The sequence below is a fragment of the Peromyscus eremicus genome, chromosome 1 (genome assembly GCF_949786415.1).
Source record: "Peromyscus eremicus chromosome 1, PerEre_H2_v1, whole genome shotgun sequence".
NCBI classification, from domain to species: domain Eukaryota; kingdom Metazoa; phylum Chordata; class Mammalia; order Rodentia; family Cricetidae; genus Peromyscus; species Peromyscus eremicus.
The window spans coordinates 130,569,331-130,574,173 of NC_081416.1; the positions used below are offsets into that span (position 1 = coordinate 130,569,331).

The 4,843-nt window shown below is 51.5% G+C and overlaps 1 long non-coding RNA gene across 1 annotated transcript; it reads left to right on the plus strand.

Moving 5' to 3' along the window:
• Window positions 1–243: 243 nt before the first annotated feature.
• On the plus strand, window positions 244–1,513 carry LOC131902307 (uncharacterized). Its single transcript, XR_009377059.1, has 2 exons — window positions 244–399; window positions 1,248–1,513. It is a non-coding gene; the product is annotated as an uncharacterized LOC131902307 (long non-coding RNA).
• The last annotated feature ends 3,330 nt before the right edge of the window (window positions 1,514–4,843 follow it).

Genomic DNA, 4,843 nt, shown 5'->3' on the forward strand with positions numbered 1-4,843 from the left:
GTCCGTTGAAGGTTCAGTGGTCCCAATGCAGTGTTTAGCTATGCTAGGGACCACATAACGAGAGGGATTTGAGTGTGACTTGGGACAGGCAGGAAACTTCCCCTTTCTTCTGATGTCACATGGAACTATGACACTGGAGGATCTCACAGTGATTCCCCCAACCCCACCCCAGGTTGACCTCTGTGGCCCAATAAATACTCTCCCTCCAGGCCAAGAGTCTACCCACAGTGTTTGTTTGTTTTTTTTTTCCCTCAGTGGCAGATGGGCAGCGTTGCCCTTGATCTGTGGAGTGGGCAGCAGGGCTGAGCCTATGGTTTGTACCGGGACTGCATGCCAGGGTCACCTTCCCAGAAGTCACCAGTGCCACGGGCCGCATGGTAACGTAGGTACTGGGGTCAGGTCAGTAACCCATCACTTTTCTTCGAGAACTCCCTTGTACTCATGTGCTGCCTCGGGCTGCGCTGTGTGGCTCTGGGATCGGCCAGCCTTAGCTGCTCTTGCTTCCCAGTGCAGCACGGGTACATATAAATACCGCCCTTCCCTGGGATGGCATGGCAGGGTGCTAACGTGGGAAGAGGACCCCAGAAGCTGAGAGCAGTCTGTCATAGAAGGCTTCCCTGCTTCCAGGAAAGGCTTGTCCTACATAGCAGAGTGGGGTCCTGGGCAGATGGGAGAGGTGTTGAGCCATGGAGACTGAGTCTCTCTCTGGGTTCTGTGTGACCTTGACAGGGTGTTCCAGCCCTCCCCACTCAGCTTCCTGTGCACCGGCCCCATCTGCACCTCCTCAGGTCCGATGGCCTGCCCAGGAGAGCAGCAGCCCTCATATTTTTCTGTCTTGCATGTGGGCAGTATCCAGCGTCATACTACAGACCAGTGGGGGCATGTCCTGGGACTCAGGTAGTGATGGTGAGAGAGTTACCAGCCACGGACAAGCACATCTTTAGGGACAGAGCTGGTCTGGGGAGTCAGCTCCATCTCTTCCTGGGGATCCCAGTGTGCTGGAGGCTCTGCTCTTTAGGAACCCAGTTCTAGGGATGGAGAAAACACCAGCCATGCACAAAAACCCACCTCACCAGACAGTAGGGGTCCATGCCAGAGGGACCAGACAGCCGTGGGTGACCCCCACCCCCAAGAAGGGAGTGGCTGGGCTGTCCCCACCTCTGCCTGGACTACCCTCTGAGCACACTTCCCTCGACCACCCCCTTCCTCTTGGGCTCCCTCTTCCAGCTTTTTTCTGCTTCCTCCAGCTAGGACAGTTTTACACGCAGAGGGTTCATGGAGGCCCAGAGTCAGAAGACGTTGACATTGGAGTCAGTTCTGCACAGAGCAGAATAAGGCAGAGACCATACCGGCCCATCCACCCTATCATGGTTTTAAAACCTCCTGCCTGGGAACGCAGCAGCTTTGTACTTGAAACCCAGCTCTACTTTCTCTGGAAGCTAGGGGAATCTTCAACGGAGTAGGACTGCCTTTTCCGCCCGCTGATCAGCGTCATAAAGCCCTGAAAGTCTGAGACATTTTCTTGAGTCATGCGGGTCTAGGGGTGTCTGGGAAGAGTTGTGGGGGAACACAGTCTCTCTGGCCACCTCCGGATGAGCATGCTCAGCACACTGCAGAGAGACCCAGCATTGCTTGGCCAAGTAGACTGGATCACAGTATTTCAAGATCCAGATTTCCAACCGGTGGCAGGGTGGTTCCCTGCTTTCGGGGGTGAGGAGGCGGACTGCACCGAGGCTCCCTGAGCTCCCCTTAGTCTGTGCTGCTAGGATGGAAGCAGACCCTTCATGTCACCTGAACCACCATGGGCCCAACTCCACGTGTCCCCAGCCCCAGGCCATGGGTATCCCAGCTGGAGCGGGCTGGAGGCCCCTGTTTGCATGCACCCCCCAGCCAGTTCTAAGGAAATCGGAAATAATGAAAGGAGGTAAGGCAGGGAGGGACCTAAAATAAAGGCCTCTGAGGATGAAAGCCGGAATCCAGTCTTTGCACTGGAAAAACCTGTCATTTCTTGGGTAGAGCAAAGAGAACAGAGTATTGTCATTGCGCGTTGGTTTCATTTCAAGCCTTTGCTTTGCGGGTTTGGTCTGGTTTTAAACTTTTCTCTCTTTCCTATGGCCACTGTGCATGAAAGGCTGGGGTCAGGCCTGGCATGGGGCTGTGGAGAGGGGGCTGCCCGCTCCTTTTTGATGTCCCCAAGAACAGCTGGAAGCTTGTTCTACCTGGAGATGTCTGGCTGTCTCCTTCCGGCTAGTCCCAGACTTCGCTGAGAATAATTCTTTCTTGAAAAAAAAAAATAACAATTCCCATTAAATGTTTCAAATTGCCCACGCCAAACTCAAAGCTCAGAGAGAGCCCTTTGAAGGCTTTTCAAGGGAATAAAAATAAAACCCATTCTCAGACGCTGGAGAGCTGCTGCTGCAGTAAACGCCAGGTTCATGAAATGTGGCTGAGATAGGTGAGATCCGGGGCTGGGGAAGGCTGGATAGGTGTATGGAAAGGGTTATGGGCACCGCTGAGTGAGGTTGCTTCCGGCCACTTCACATGCATTGAGCCTGTGCTGACCCTGTGTCTGGTTATGTCCATTAATGAAACAGATAATCCCAAACAATGGCTTGTCCCCAAAGCAGGGGTCTCTTTCTTCCTTCCATCTTCCAACCAGATGGCTGGGAGGAGGGGGTTACCCAGGCAGAAAGCTCACAGGCAGGTCTGAACTGAGGTCATTCTGGACCAGACTCTAAACCTAACCGTGTCAAATGAAATTCAATTCCTTCATCCACTCAGTAAATATTTTTTTTTTTTTAGCATTTACTCGATGTCATCCTTCTTTTAAGTGCTAGAGAGACAGTGGTCCACAAAACAAAGACTTCCTGGATACATGGACTGCATGGCCCAGCAAATCCAGGGGTAGCATGTGATAGGTCCCTAGGGCAGCACTTCCCAACTGGGATGAAAAGACAGTTCTCCTCCTCCTCCCCCTTCCTCCTCTTGCCCTAAATTTCTCCATCTATCTTGCTATCACATCTTCTCAAGTTGCAGAGTTCCTCCAGATCTGAGATGGTGGAAAGATAAACAGTTCTTCTCCGATGTCACCACTTGGGGTGGGGAAGGCAGGGTTCTCTCTAGATTATTGCAGGTACACCCTGTAGTCCACGGCCTCTAAGCAGCCGAGAGGATGCAACACACAAGTGTAGACCCATGCCATCACAGGGGGACCATGACAATCATCAGAAAAATGGAGAAGAAAAGGAATGGGGCTTGAGATCAGGGGCTACCTGCTCCATTTTGATTTTCCCCAAGAATGGCAGGAGGTTGGTTCTGGCTGGCGCTGTCTCAGAGTTTGGTGCAGACCCTGTAGAGTCCTGACCCTGAGTCTGACTGTCACCTCAGCTGCTGGACACCGGGTAACCTCAGGCAAGAAATGTCACCTTCCTCTGCTTCCTCTCCCCGAAAAAAAATGGGGTTCATGATTGTGCCAACTTCTAGGCTTGTGTTCTCTGCTTCTTCTGATCCAATTTTGGGAAGGCCTCTAGAATTTTAACTCCAGAGGCTCGTGATCCAGACTCTGCTTGTGGCGGTGACGGTGACATGTTATCAGTGCTGATGTCACCTCCAGCTCCAACAGAGGTTCTAATGTTTTCAAGTGAGCTACTCCTGAACCTGACAGGGTAAAAATGACCCTGACATTGGGGTCCACCGGGCAGGGCACGGATCATTCCCAAGGAATTCTGAACCTCCTTACTGGGCAGTGACCAGTCTAAGGATCTGGGTTGGTGTCCGACATAGGCAGTTACGGCTGCATTTCAGAACCTTCTGTCACCTCCTTGTCTCTCACACCTTGCAAGAGGAATCCTTGGCCCAGTGCACATCTGGATCTACCACTGATTGGATGGGCAACCTCGAAGAGACTAGACAGGTCTTTCAAGGCCTTTAAGTTCCATGTTTCTCATGCATAAAATGAGCACATTAGAATGATGGTTTCTGCTGGGCTGCGGTGGCGCCCACCTTTAATCCCAGCACTCGGGAGGCAGAGCCAGGTGGATCTCTGTGAGTTCGAGGCCAGCCTGGTCTACAGAGTGAGCTCCAGGACAGGTACCAAAACTACACAGAGAAACCCTGTCTCGAACCGCCCCCCCCCACACACACACACAAAAAGAATGGTGGTTTCTAAGGACACTTGGCTTAGTGCCAGGTAGAAGGACAGAGTCCCCCACCCTCCCCGAGGACAGGACTTTGGAATAGCATAGTAGAGTTGACTTCACCCCAGGCCAGTCCTACCCACAATCCACATAAAGGCTTCCTCTTCTACAGCACCACTATGCAGTTCAATTTTCATTCTCTATTTTGTCTGCCCGCTATCTATCTCATACTCTCTTCTGGTCTCCCACCCTCAGTTCCCCTGAAGTTCTCCCACCCGGCTGTCCTCTCCCCGGCCCAAACACCCCTCCTCAGCTGTAGGAAGAGAACAGTCTTTCTCCTAGCCACAGTATTATTAAGTTATCTGATTATCTCTAGCTGACTTTCAGATTTGCAGAAAGGTATATTGGATTTAAAAAAAAACAAAAACAAAAACAAAAAACAAACCAAAACAGAAACCACATTGCTGTTTCTTGATTTTTTTTTTTTTTCATTCCTACTGTAAGTTCACTGCTTGTGAGCATCTCTGACCAAGAAAAGACTGGATGTGAGGATGTAAGCAAAAGAAAGACTCAGGGAAGACTCCTTTAGACACTATCTTCGTGTGGGGAACGGGAGGCTGCTGTCATTTAGTGCAGGGTGGCAGGCGGGGGAAAGGAAGGAACCACTCTGGTAAGCCAAGAGGGTGGCCAAGGTTTAACCTTCTGAG